We start from the raw sequence: 14879 nt of genomic DNA, 5'->3' as shown, positions 1-14879 counted from the left end.
CTCTCCAGCTTTGCAAACAACCCACTCATACTTTCCTAAAGACTTTAAATCATATCTAGATTATTGGCAATACCTAACATAGCATAAACCCTATGGAAGTAGCTGTGTCATATGGTTCATGTAACAGTTGTTACATAAACAGTAAGCTATGTATTGCTTAGGTAATGATGACAAGACAAAAGGGTTTACACTTGCATATATACATACTCAGTCTCCAGTTGGTTGAATGCAGGATGTGGAATCCTTGGATTGGGAAGGACAACTGTATCTGTGTCAGGAACAGGGCTGCTTCGAGAGAACTTTTATTACTTATGAAACTCAATCTGTGCTGAGAGAATCTTTTAAAAGATTTTTTTTATTATTTCTTTTTACTTTTTATTAAAGATTTATTTTTTTATTGGAAAGGCAGATATACAGAGAGGAGAGACAGAGAGGAAGATCTTCCGTCCGATGATTCACTCCCCAAGTGAGCGCAACAGCCGATGCTATGCCGATCCGAAGCCAGGAGCCTCTTCCGGGTCTCCCACGCAGGTGCAGGGTCCCAAGGCTTTGGGCCGTCCTCGACTGCTTTCCCAGGCCACAGGCAGGGAGCTGGAAGGGAAGCGGGGCTGCCGGGATAGAACCGGCACCCATATGGGATCCCAGGAGTGCAAGGCGAGGACCTAAACCACTTGCGCCACTGCGCCGGGCCCTCTTTTTACTTTTATTTGAAAGTAAGATTGTGCAACCCCTGTTCTGTTCCTCAGATGCTCCCAACAGCCAGAGTTGGGCCAAGTGAAAGCCAGAAACCAGAAATGGCAAGTTCTCCAACAGTGAAGGAAGGTGCCCAAGGACTCACTCTCCTGCGTGCTGCGTGCTGGGCTGTGCAGTAGCAAGCAACCACAATCAGAAGCAGAGTAGCCAGTACTCTGCCAGGGGTTGCAAACATGCCAAGTGGGGATGCAAACACTGGACCAAACACCTGCCCGACTCAACCTCTTAACGCACCAAGCAGCTTCTCTCCTGACTCTCCCAGAATGTATGTCACCACCTCCTGACCCCAGAAGCCCAAGCCTTTGTTCTTCTCAGTAACTCAGGATATCATAGAAGCTGCAGCCATCCATTCCTTCTTGGGGTCTCATGTTTTGTGGTGCCACCTGAAGTAATGGTTCGATACTAGTTGCCTCTACTTCTAATCCAGGTCCCTGCTAATGTCCTGGGAAAGTAGTGGAGGATTGCCCAAGTCCTTGGGTCCTTTCATCCACATGGGAGACCCAGAAAAAGCTCCTGGCTCTTACCTTCAGACCAGCTCAGCTCTGGCTATTTTGGCCATTTAAAGAGTGAACCAGAGGATGGAATATCTTTCTCCTCTCTGTACTTCTCTCTGCAGCTCTGCCTTTCCAGTAAAAATAAATAAAGTATTTTTTAAACATTAGTTATCTCGGGTCTAGTGGCTAAGGTCCTCGCCTTACTTGCACGCTGGTTGTATCCTAGCGGCCATGCTTCCCATCCAGCTCCCTGCTTGTAGCCTGGTTTGAAAGCATTTGAGGATGATCCAAAGCTTTGGGATCCTGCACCCACATGGGAGACCTGGAGGAGGTTCCTGACTCCTGGCTTCAGATCAGCTCAGCTGCAGCCACTGCAGTCACTTTGGGAGTGAATCAGCTGACAGCAGATCTTTCTGTCTCTTCCCTCTCTGTATATGTGACTTTCCAATAAATAAATAAATCTTAAAAAAAAAAAAAAAAGATTATACAGAGAGGAGGAGAGACAGAGAGGAAGATCTTCCGTCCAATGATTCACTCCCCAAGGGAGCTGGATGGGAAGTAGAGCTGCCAGGATTAGAACCGGAGCCCGTATGGGATCCCAGCGCGTTCAAGGCTAGGACTTTAGCCACTAGGCCACGCCGCCGGGCGTAAAAATAAATCTTAAAAAAATATATATTTTTCTCCTGTTAACCTAGGAGCATCAGTTTTTTTAAATTACATAATCAATTATTTAAGAGACAGACAGAACTCCCATCCCTTCCCCAAACACCTGCAACAGCTGGGGTGAATCTAAGCTGATCTGGGACTTGGGGACTCCCTGAGCGTCTGCCAGGTGGATGGCACCACCTCCTGTCTCCTAAGGTCCACAGTAGCAGGGAGTGAAGCACCCTAGCATGAGTGGAGGCAACCTAACCACTAGGCTATCCGTGCCCAGTATCAGTTCGATTCCTAGCCCAGAGGGTAGGCCAATGCCACTCATTTCCTTCCCCCATATCATTTAGCCGTTTGCCTCTGCTTAGCTATGTAGATTGTTTCCAACTTTGGCTACTGATGAAAAGAACTATGAGAAAAGCACATCCCGATCATCCTGGGGAGACATCTGCAGACTGGCTTGCTGTGGTCCCTCTGGTTGCCACCAAGGGTTCTCAGAGGCACCGACTGCCAGCTGCTTGACAGCAAACCAGGAGCTTCCCCCTGCTCCAATCTAGTCTGTTCTTGCTTATTGCAGCATATGCCTTAAAACAAAACAGTGTGTAATTTTTCTGCTGGAGCTCTATAGAGGACGATTTGTGGCTCAAGAAACCCTGTAATCATGTAAGAGAGAGCAGGGAGGAGGCGAGCGAGCGAGAGGACCTCCTGGAACGGCAACCCCTCTGCAGCTTCACTGGGTCTGGCATTTTCCAGGCCTCAGTTGTCTTCCCTGGAATCCTTCTCACCCAAGAAATTGCCTTAGGAAGCCACCCCCAGGGAGCAGGAGGCCAATGAGCCCTGCCTAAGGAGCAGCGCCACCAGCAGGCAGTCCGCAGGAGTTCTGTGTGGCCCAGATGAAGCACCTTCCCACCCCTGGGCCCCCAGAACCAGCTGCTCCTCAGTGGTACGTGTGCTGGAGCCTCTGACGTTTGCTTCCTGGCAGAGTTGGCCTTCGCCACTCCAGCTACTCTTTGAATGGCTGGAATGCTTGTGACACCTAGGGTGTCCTTGAGGCAATCAGGCCAGATGGGGACAAGAGAGCCCCTTCCCAGCTAGAGATGGAAGCTCCTGTCATTTGGCGACCTTAAAAGGCTTACAGGGGCCACATCCTGGGTTCTTATCTCCGGGGCACAGCCACATGGTGTTCTAGACAGGCCTTATTTATAGCCGCCACAGGCAGGAGTACACAGCTGGCCGGCAGCTGCTCACACGGTTGGATCATACAGCAAGGCGGGCCTGCTTGCGCTGCCACTGTCTCCACTGCTGTGGCTGGAGGACAGACAGGGTCTTGAACTGCAGGTAAGGCCCAACGGTTTCCTGTCCTTTGTCTCTGCTTGCTGGCCTTCCCAGCCTGTGCCCTCAGCCAGACCTGGACCCCTGGTTATGTCTCCTTGTCACATATGCAGAGAGAGGGTTCAGGCAGAAGGGATTTCCTGGGCACTGTGGACTTGCAGACCTGCACACAGCCAGGCGCACTCGCCAGCAGCTGCTCCCTGCAGCAGCACAAGGCTGGCCTGCAGGCTGAGGCCACGGACCTGCCCCGGACAGCTGCAGCAGCTGTGCCAGCTCAAATATGGAGAACTCAGGGCAAGATCTTGGCTTCTTTGGGTGGAAATTGCTTGTGAACACTGTGAAACTTTTTGAAAAGGGGGGGAAAAAAGAAGAAAAATGATAAAATAAACATTGGAAAGAGGGAGAAAACCCACTGTACACTTGAGCTTTTTCCATTCTGACAGAATTTCCGGATGGCCCGGGGTGAAAAAGGCAAATCATGGAGGAGTCTGATTATGCTGGAAAAGTGTGTTTATATGAGATGACTTGTCATGGCTGATGGTTCGAAAGTACAGACAGCTGTTGTGGCTAGGAAAAGGAAATGCGGGAATAGTTCACTCATTTCCAGAGCGAAGATCACACTGCTAAGTAATGCTCTGGCTGCTTGCAAAATAGAATGGAACTTGTGACAGGAGAATGTCCTAAAAGTGACCATGTTCCAGCCAGACTCCCTGCAAAGCATTTGTCATGTCTAACAAGAAATCGCTAGTCCAGATTTTAAAAATAATTCTGAAGTCTAAAACTAGTATTAACACCTGTATGTGATAGTCTCCTCTTTGCACAACCCGGGTTTATGTTCTCGTTCTATTTGTTTCTTTAGGACTGTTTTGTAAAAGTTTTTTATTACTAGGTGTTTAACAAAATGTGCAATAATGAAATCTATTCCATTTGACATCTTTTCTGGTCTATACTGTATTTAAGTGATCGGAAGCTGACTAACCGACTTGAGGGCCTGATTATCACTCGGAGGCTTTATCGGGAAATAGGGAGATATTGAAATGAATTACTGCTGTGAAAAAGCTGCACCTTTCGGGCCATTTGGAATTCCCTGAATGATCACCTTCATCTCTGCTCTCTTTAAGCACTTTTGCACTTTTAGATTTCATTGTTTGATCCACCAAAGTATTCTACTCTGTATTCCCACACTCAAAGTACATGGCCCTACATTCTTTCTAGCTGTTTCTAAAACGTTTAATGTTTTTAGGGAGCAGGCATTTAGCTCACCAGCTAAGATGCTCGCATCCTAGGCCCAGTACAATAGCTCGATTGGCTAGCTTTCCCCTTCAAATGCCAGGATCCCATTGTGGGTGTTAGTTCCTGTCTCCGCTGCTCCACTTCCCATCCAGCTCCCTGCCACTTCCCATCCAGCTCCCTGCGTGTGGCCTGGGAAAGCAGTCAAGGATGGCTCAAGGCCTGGGGGCCCTGTACCCATCTGGGAGACCCGGTGGTGGAGGTCCCTAGCTCCTGGCTATGGTTTTTTTCAGTTGCGGTCATTTGGGGATTGAAAGAGCAGGTGGAAGATATTTCTTTCTGTCTCTCCTTTTCTCCACGAGTCTGATCTGCATTTCCAATAAAGATTAATAACTGTTTTAAACAAAGATACTTTCATGCTTGATGAGTTCAGCTCCCAGGCTCTGACTCTGATGCAGAACCTGGGAGGATTGGGGGAGAACTGGACCGAGGACTGAGCTCAGGTAGGCTCTGTTCAGTTCTATCCATTGCGGACATCTGGGGAGCGAACCACTGCGTGGAACCTCTCTCTCCAACATAGATCCATCTCAATAAAAAGCAATTTTAAAAAATTTGTACAACACTTTTCCACATATGGCCCAAGGGCATTGATTTTAAACAGTTCTCTCTCTACCAAAGGAAAAGGTGAAATTATGCAGAGAGCGTTTAGATTTTGTCATACTACTCAAATGTTGCATGCTTACTATAGAAAATGTTGACTAAGAGAAACTTGTGTGAAGTCACATCCCCCCCCCCCAAAGAAACTACAGGACGTTTATCTAATTCCTTTTTTTTTTTTAATGAATTTTCTAAAATGCCTTCGTGTGTGTGTGTAAAAGAAAGTTATTGTTACATGAGAAAAAAGATCAGGTTACTTGGCAATTTACTTTTTGTCAATTTCTAGTCAATGTAATTTTGTGTTTATTCCACCTCCAATTGTTTGAAAGTTGGTTAAAAAATTTTTTTTTTTTTAAGAAAAACACAAACTACCACAATTCGGGTCCCTAATGAAAGAAAGGGATTACCTCTATGTGACTTTATGACTTCTTTCACTGTGTGAATATATTAAAATAGAGACCAGTGATGCGATTCAGCTGCTTACGATGCTAGCAGCCCATCATCAGAACCCAGGTTCAGGGGCCCCATTTGCAATCCAACTCCATGCACCTGCCGAGGCAGTGAGAAGCCAGGATTCCAGAGGCTCAGCCCCAGCCATTACCAGTGGATGGAAAAATATTCATCCTCTCTCTCTCTCTCTCCCCCTCTCTCTCTGCTCTTTTTCCCCCCTCTCTGCTCTCTCTTCTCTGTCTTCTCTCTCTCACTTTCAAATAATTGAATATTTTAAAGTACACTAAACTATTCATAGAGCTGCAAAAATTAGGAGTGAAAACAGCATAAATGAAGGCTCAGATAATCCATTTCATCAGAATATCGTGACAGATTTCAAAGTCAGATCTGAGTTGCCACACACAGATTTCCCCCTTTGATTGATAAATCACCCCTAACTCTGCATGCCTCCACCAGAAGGTCGTTTTCTTCATTTGTCAGCCCCTTGTCCCTTAGTCTCCAAAATATTAACATGTGGTGGACAACAGAGAGGAACAAACATGCGTTCTAGGCAGTCGTACGGAACAGAGGCATTTCATTAATAGAATTGTTCAAAGTAGAAAATGGCAGAAAAACAAATGAATGAATAAATAAAATCATTGTTAATTTCGAAGAAGCTTTTGTAAGTGGAGATTTTATCAGAATGTGAAAGATAGAGGTAGAGAGAAGATGAATAAAATATCTTAGCGGAGGGCTTTAGTTACATTTAAAACATCAAGCTGAAAACGAGGGAAGTAGAGCCCTAGGAAACCAGTAACAGGAAACAGACATGATGTGTTTCATTAAGGATGAATGTAACTGGATATTTAAGGGGCAGTACAAGGACTCTCCCTTGGTCTTTAGCAAGTGAGCGCTCTTTCCATGCCGGCAATCTGGTCAGTCAGTATGAATGAGAGGGGGTCCCTTGGAGGTGGCCCTAAGATGAAGCCCAGTGTTTCTGTTCATTAGAAGCTACTATAACTCTTTCAATCTGAGCTCAATTCTGTTCAAATAAATCTAGAAGAGTCTTCGTTCATGGCACGCAAAATAGAACACAAAATAGAAAATGGAACACAAAATCGAAAATGGAACACAAAATAGAAAATGGCTTCAGGTTGATTATTCTGTTAACTCAGACCCTTTGCAGAACAGCAAAATGGCTGAGGGCACAAATGGTTGCTTCACAAATGGTTGCTTCACAATGGAGTAATGGGAGTAGCTAACCCAGTTAAACCATGTGGTTAGTCAAAAGTACCATGTGACCAAATAAAGGACAACATAGCCACAGTAAGAAATAGATACAATTGTCAACAGTAAGGTTTGCATAGATCCTTTTCTAAAAAGTTTTGTAAATCAGAATGCAGTGCCAGTCTTGTGACGCAGGGTTAAGCCATCCAGCTTCTGGTTAATGTCTTGGGGGAGGCAAAAGATACTGGTCTAAGTGCTTAGGTTTCTGCCATCCAAGTGGGAGGTTCTAGAATGGTTTCTGACTTCCCACTTGATGTGTTAGATGTTGCAGGTATCTGGAGAGTGAGAAAGTAGAGGGAAGATTCTAATTTTCCCTGTCTGTCTCTTTCTCACCGTGTCTTCCGCCTTTTTCTCCCTCTACTTTGTCGCTCTGCCTTTTAACTAAATACATATTTAAAAAGAAGTTGGGCCCAGCAGCGTGGCCTAGCGGCTAAAGTCCTTGCCTTGAAAGCGCCGGGATCCCATATGGGCACCGGTTCTAATCCTGGCAGCTCCACTTTCCATCCAGCTCCCTGCTTGTGGCCTGGGAAGGCAGTCAAGGACAGCCCAAAGCTTTGGGACCCTGCACCTGTGTGGGAGACCTGGAAGAAGTTCCTGGTTTCCTGCTTCGGATTGGCGCAGCACCGACCGTTGCACTCACTTGGGGAGTGAATCATCAGACGGAAGATCTTCCTCTTTGTCTCTCCTCCTCTCTGTATATCTGACTTTGTAATAAAAAATAATTCTTAAAAAATTACCGGATAATATATTTTTTAAAAACTCAGGGTACAATGCAATATTCATAAATATGATCCTGTGACATAAATACACTGGAACAGTTCAGTTCATGGGAAAGGAACTGAACGTTGAACATTGTGGAAAGTGGTTTTGAAATCCACACACAGTTCTTTTCACACTACAGATTTTCCATAAGCCTTTTGAAGAGCTCACATTCAAAGCTCGTGAACAGGTTTACCAAAATCTATAAATTATTATTTCTGAGGGAAAAGATTAGAAGTAATCTTACCTTTTTCTCTATACCTCAAGTGGCTTGCTGAATTTTTGACACCAAGATTAACCATGCAAGTGTTGCAGTACAAACTCTCATGCGAATATATGGCCTGAGGACTATCATTGCCAATTATTCAAACAGGAAGTAATCATCCATAATAATTCACTTAAAAACTTATTTGCTTGTTGTAAGACAGAGTGACACACAGGGAGAGAGCGATCGGAAGAGAAAGACATAGAGACACAGAATGATTTTTCCATCCGTTGATTCACTCCCCCTAATGCCAGCAGCAAAGGCCAGACTGAAGCCCAGAACCTGGAGCTACACCAGGGCCTTTCATTCTCTGTCTCCAAATACAACAGCAAGAAGCTGGGTTGGAAGCACAGCAGCCAGTGTTTGAATCAGTTATTCAGATATGGAATACAAGCATGCCAGACAATAGCCTAACTTGCGTGTCACAATGCCACCCCAAGATTGGCATCCTAGAAGTAACAGCTAAGATTTACTAGGTTCTTTGTGTTATCTGGGAAGTATGTGTTGGCTCATCCAATACAACAGCGCTAGGGGCAGGTGCTACTGTTAGTTAACATTATTTCATTTTTCAGAAAAGAAAACGTTCTGGGAACCATGATATCCACTGTAGAATGGGAAGCCACGTCGATGATGTGATTTGTCTCTGAAAGACTGTGATCTTAATTGGCGTTGCATTTGAATATGAAAGAACATCCCAAGGTGATGTGCAGTGGACAGTGTGGTTTGAATGGCACATATGAATGTCGTAAGAATTTAATATAATTGGACCTGATGCAGTAACCTAGTGGTTCAGTCCTGGGCTTGCACTCCTGAGCGCCCAAACAGGCACCAGTTCATGTTCTGGCTGCTCCAGTTCCCTTCCAGGTCCCTGCCTGTGGCCTGGGAAAGCAGTCAAGGATAGCCCAAAGCCTTAGGACCCTGCACTTGCATGGGAGACCCGGAAGAAGCTCCTGGCTTCAGATTGGTTCAGCTGCAGCTGTTGTGGCCACTTGGGTAGTGAATCGGTGGATGGAAGATCTTGCTCTCTATCTCTCCTCTCTCTGTATAACTTCCTTTCCAATAATAAATAAATACATCTAAAAAAGAATTGAGTATAATAAAAGGAAATACTTGGGATAAAGTGACATCTTTAAATATTTATTATTTATTTAAGAAGCAAAGAGAGAACCAGACTTTCTACTGCTAGCTCACTCCCTAAATGGCTGCAAAGGTATCCAACTTCAGAAATACACAATCCAGGTTTCCTACATTGGTAGCAGGGATTCAATTACTTGAGCCATAACTACTGCCTCTCAGGTTGCTTGCTTAACAGGAAGCTGAAGTCAGGGACCAGAGTTGGGAGCACACAGGGAATTACCAAAGCCTGGGAACAAAACAGGTGGAGAAGCGTGTGAGCAATGCAGAGATAAAAATAAAGAAAATTCAGAAAAGCATAAACAGAACACATGCCGACACGGGGGCCCCACACTGTGGTGCAGCACATTAAACCACCATCTGTAATGGCAACATCCCGTCTAGGCACCTGATCAAGTCCCAGCTGCTCCATTTCCAATCCAGCTCCCTGCTAAAGCCTGCAAAGGGTAGTGAAAGATGGCGCAAGTGTCTCAGCCCCTGTGACCCACACGGGAGACCAGGATGAAGCACCTGGCTCCTGGTGTCAGTCATCGCAGCCTTCTGGGTAACAAATATCTCTCTGTCTTTCCCTTCTCTCTATAACCCTAACTTTCACAATAAATAAATCTTTAAAGCAAAATCAAGCAAACAAAACAGGAAACTATGGTAACTGTGTTCATGACACAGGGATCAGGCCCCTTTCCGTCTCTCTTCTCTCTTTTGGACACTTCTAAACCTCAGCGTTTTGTCAGCAGACATAAAAAAATCTCTTAACCTCTTGCATGAAAGAAAACAAACCATCTATGTAAGAACTCTGGATCACATCGAAGTTGACTCCCAGCATAGCTCTGGGTTAGTAGTGGCAGGAGCTGCAGTGCTTGCTGCGGGTCGGTGTTCTGTGCGTTCTAAGCATGTGTTCATGCATGCATAAACATAGAGGCCAACACAGGTGTGCACTCGCACACGTGATCTGCAGTGCAACCCAATGAGGAGAGCTCACAGTTCCCTTGTCCATAATGAGGGCACAAGGGCAGGAGCTGGGGAAATCAGAGGTCGAGCCCAGACAGTGCCATGTTGGCACTAACACAAAACTCAACAGAAACTAATGGGAAGTGTCCACAATGAAGAAAAGACCTTACCTTGAAAATGAATAAGGACCGAGGCCAGCATCGTGGTGCACCAGCATCTATGGAAGGGACCAGCATCCTACACAGGCACCAGCTTGAGCCCCAGCAGCTCCAGTTTCACTCCTGCTCTCAGCTAATGACCTGGGAAAAGCAGTGGAAATTGGACAAGTGTTTGGTCCCCTACCACGTGTGTGGGCGGCCTGGAGAAAGTTCCCAACTCCTGGCTTTCCTGCTGGCTTTGGCTGACCCAGTGAAGGCTGTTGTGGCCATGGCTGGAGGATGAACCAGTAGATGATCTCTGTCTCTCTCTCTCTGCCTCTCTCTCTTTCTTCCTGTCTCTGTCTCTTTTTCTCTCTCTCCTTCTCTGTTAACTCTGGCTTGAAAATAAACAAAAATAAACCTTAAAAAAAGATTTTAGAACTTTTCATGTGTCCTTTATTTTCCTTTCCAATTCCCCTTCTGTTTTAGCACCTTCTTTAGCTTAACAAGAATGCTCATCTGATGAAGGCGTTTGGCTGCCAGCATGGTCATTTGCACAGCTGCTTAATAAATGTTTGCCAAACTAAATTGCTGCATTTCAGATAGACCGAAGAGTTCTCAGAGCACTGGGATCCAAAGGAAAGGGCTGGGAGTTTCCCTTGTTGTCTAGTACTTTTCCCTTTAGTGATGCCAGCTGGTAAACAGGCTTGATATTCATTCTCTACTCTCTGATTCATAGCACAAGAGCAATGTTCTTAACAATGCCTGGCAAATGGAAATGTATCATATTTTACTAATATTTGATAAAAGTGTCTCATAAAAAGAGTAGATTCTGTGACTTGGAAGTTTCCATTGGTCATAGCCTGGGTAGAGATGGAAAAGGAGAACGAAAAAACACTAGAAGCTTCCTTTTTAAATCCATTTTCCCCAAGCATTCTATCTCACTTTATTTTAAAGCTTTATATTTTTATTTGAAAGTAGAGCGACAGAGAGAGAAAGAGTGTGACAGAGATGCTCTATCTGCTGATTCATTCCACAAATGGCCACAGTGGCCAAGGTTGAGCCAGCTGAAGCCAGAACCTGGAACTCCAGCCCAGTCTCCCGTGTGTGGTGGGGGCCCAAGTAAATAGGCCCTTCTGCTGCTTTTACAGGCATATGAACAAGGAGTTGGCTTGGAAGTGGAGCAGCATGGACTCAAACTGATGCCCATAGAGAATTTGGCATAAGAGGCAGTTGCTTAACCAATTGCACCTCAAAAACAGTCCCAAAAATGGAACTTAAGCATAGGTATAAATGGAAAGGAAAAAAACAACATGTTACATGTAGTGCTCAGTACTGTCTGGCTTTGGGTACCACCAAAGGTATTGTGTATATTTCTTTGGGAAAAGGGGTGATGACTGTGGCACAGTCACCAGTGGTGGCGCCTGACAGCCAGGGAGAATATATTTATTTAGGATGCATCACCGAACCTGAGAGCATCCTTACAGGCGGATCTTGATCTTCAGGGACAATATTTTCTGTGAGAAGGTTTTGGGAATTATGCTTGCATCCCTGAATAAACAACCCTGGAACTGTGATACAGCCATTAAAGGTGTGTGTGTGTGTGTGTGTGTGTGTGTGTGTGTGTGTACGTGCAAAGAGGAACGGTGAGCTACAAGCCAGGCAGAGCGGCCCGGGGAAGTGATGCCCAGATAAGGCAGGCCCAGGCAGGAAGAGATGTCTTGTAGGAGGACTCTGTCTGTCTAGCCTCTTAGGCCACCCCTGATCATCACGTGTTCTGACTCTGCTCTCCGTGCTGTGGGACTGGAAGACAGCATCGCTCACGTCCATGGCTACTGCAAGTGGAAGAGGCAGGACAGCTTCAAGCCACCATTTGCTCCAAGAAGCAGTTGCCCCTTGGCCTGCAGGCTTGGAGCCACCAGTGAGAAACAGTGGATCAGGTTGTCCCAGGAGAATACAGCAGTGCGAGTGAGCAGGAGGGGCTGCAAGTGCGAGGGAGCAGGAGGGGCTGCAAGTGCGAGCGAGCAGGAGGGGCTGCAGCAGGGGGAGGTCACGGCCTTTGGGAGGCCTGCAGGTCTCACATGGATGTCTAATGAGGTGATGCCACATGCATCTAGAGGGACGGCTTCAAATGTGAAAGCTCAGGACCCACGGATCAGCCTCAATACTCATGACTGTGTCGGCACACCAGAAATGGATTAAAAAACATGAAAGGCAGAGTGACACAGAAAGAAAAGGAGAGACATAAAAAGAACATTTTCCATCTGCTGGTTCACTGCTGGAATGGCCATGATGGATGGGGCTATACGAGGCTGCAGACAGGAGCCAGGTGCTGCATCCTGATGTCCCACATGGGAGCAGGAAGGGCCGTCCTCTCCTGCTTTTCTGGGCTCCTTAGCAGGGAGCTGGATCAGAAGCAAAGTATTGGGGACATAAGCAGACGTGTGCATAAGATACCAATACTGCAGGAGGCAGTTTGGCTCATTGCACCCCAGTACTGGTCTCTATCCTCAAATTTTTAAATACGTTATTTAGAAATCGCATTGTTCTTTGTTTAAATATAAGTCAGAAAACCTCAAAACAGGTGACAGAATACAGCTGTCTCCTTATGTTAAAATCTAACTTTAATTACATTGAATTGGGGCCCAATGGTCAAATGTTAAGTCCTTCCAATGCCTACATCAAAGACAGAAATCAACGAGACCTTTACACTGGATAGTATCAGTTTAAAAAAGAAAAAGAAGCAATATTGTGTATGCCACACCCATAAAAGGTAAGAAAGTGAGAGAGTGTATGAGATGAACTCCTTTTAGACAAACTTCTGTCTCCACTGCTGAAAACTGGAAATATAAATCCTCCGAGCAGGTGCAAATTTGTTGGCACTTGAATTGGCCAGTGTTGGGCGGTCATCCAAGTGAGGGAAGAAATATTCACAGCTACCACACCATGTCTACAAATGCTCTCCAATGGAAAAGCTGTGCAGGCAGTTGCCGAGAGTGAGGTGAGCTGTAACATGAAAACAGGATTCTCTACATACCAGGAGCTTCAGACGTTCAGAGGGCAAGTTCAGCATGGTGGAGAGAAGGAAACTTGGGGAGAAGACGTGGCAGCCCCTGCTGTGGCAGCAGGTCCCCCCAGTCCGGCTGTTGATCCCTGGCGGCAGGATCCTGGCACCCAGCCCTGAGCTGCTGCTACTTTAGTCAGCAGCCCTGCACTCTCCTGGGAAGTGCCAACAAACTTCCCACATCCTCAGACAAGAGCAACCAGGAAGCTTCAGAGGCCGGCATGAGCTCAGGGTGCTCACCAGCCTCTCTTTAAAATTAGTTGCCATATTTGTTTTCTGTTTTGCTTTTATTTTTGTTATTTTATTTCATGATACAGTTCCACAGGCTCTGGGATTTTCCCTCCACCCTCCCCAAGTCTCCACCCCCCCACATTGATTTCCCCTATATTATTACAATAATAATGTAATAATTATTACAATAATTACAATAATAATGTAATAATTACGTAACTCACTGGGAGTCCATCTTTGAATTGGAAGTAGAGATGCATACTGCATTGTATCCTCACATCTGGATATGATAGCCTCCATGACACAGTTGCCGTGTACCTCCTTAAATGAAAAGCCATAAAACAAAGTCAACAACTGGAAGAAAAATAGAAAATTTGCAACATGAAGTTAAATAACGTGCTACTAAATGACCAATGTGTCGCTAAAGAAATGAAAAAGAAAAATCAAAAGCTTTCTTGAAGAAAACGATGCTACTGTGTGACTTACATGTCACTGAAGAAATTAATAAGAAAAAAGATATTTTTGAAGAAAAAAAGTGTTTTGGTTTTTTCAGTTTCATTTTTGCTGTGATTTTTATCATTTCTTGCTTCCTGTTCATTTTTTCATTTTTAATAAGTAAGTCTTTGAGATGCATTGCTAGAGCATTTATTTGAGATGCTTCAACTTTTTGTAAGCATCTGATGTTACAAATGTCTCTTTCAATACTGTTTTTGCTATATCTCATGCGTTTTGATATTTTTATTTCTTCAAAAATTTGCCATATTTGTAGCTGAAATTAGACCATAACTCTTCCTTGTGCAAAAATTCTCCAATGGCTTCTGAAATGCAAAAAAGCTCCCCAGTCTAACTTTACACTACAGAGCGCTGAGGGTGCAGGCTCCAAGGAGCTGACTTTCTCTGCTCGCTCTCTTTCTTTCTAGGGGACTCCATCACACTGCCCATCCCCAGCTGTGTTAAGCGCTGCCCCTGCCCCAGCGTCTGCACCCGATGGCACCTCCATCAGCCAGACTCTTTCCCAAGGTGACCACACATCCTGCGGCCTCCTTCATTCACACCATCAGGTCTGAGAGCCTCCCCTCAACACTTGGCCAAGAGGTTCAAGTGCTGGGGAAAAGGCGACTCTCAGTTTCACACCTGGCTGCAGTCATTCAGCAAAACCGCAGTCATGGCTCAGGTCATTGGTGTCTGCCACCCTCACGGGAGACCCAGAATACAGCTGAGGCTAGCACTCAGCCTCAGTGCCGGGCTTGGGCTGTCGTGGGCAATTGGATGAAATGACAGATGGGATGGCCCTGGCTCTCTCTTTCCCCCTCTGTCCCTCTCAAGTACATAAGTACATTTCTCAAAGTTTTGAATGGAAAAAAAAAGACAAAATGATAGCAATAACCCTTTTATCCCACTAATAAGGACTCCACAAGGCAATACTAATAGCCACCACCAACGGAACACACTGTGGCAGGGAGCATGACATGTGTCACATTATCCTGTCCTCACAGTAACCTATGCTC

The 14879-nt window shown here is 45.4% G+C and overlaps 1 protein-coding gene across 1 annotated transcript in view; it reads left to right on the top strand.

Annotated features, from left to right (window-relative positions):
- Positions 1 to 3113: 3113 nt before the first annotated feature.
- FHL2 (four and a half LIM domains 2) overlaps positions 3114 to 14879 on the top strand; it is a 68723-nt gene continuing 56957 nt past the window's right edge. The window contains exon 1 of the mRNA XM_040993885.1: positions 3114 to 3236. The gene's annotated coding sequence lies outside the window, so the exon portion shown is untranslated. The remainder of the gene's footprint in view (positions 3237 to 14879) is intronic.

This window comes from Ochotona curzoniae, unplaced genomic scaffold, assembly GCF_017591425.1.
Source record: "Ochotona curzoniae isolate NIBS_2020 unplaced genomic scaffold, NIBS_Ocur_1.0 contig_883, whole genome shotgun sequence".
Classification (NCBI taxonomy): domain Eukaryota; kingdom Metazoa; phylum Chordata; class Mammalia; order Lagomorpha; family Ochotonidae; genus Ochotona; species Ochotona curzoniae.
Note: the sequence above shows the minus strand (reverse complement) of the source record. Positions and strands in the feature narration are given on the sequence as shown.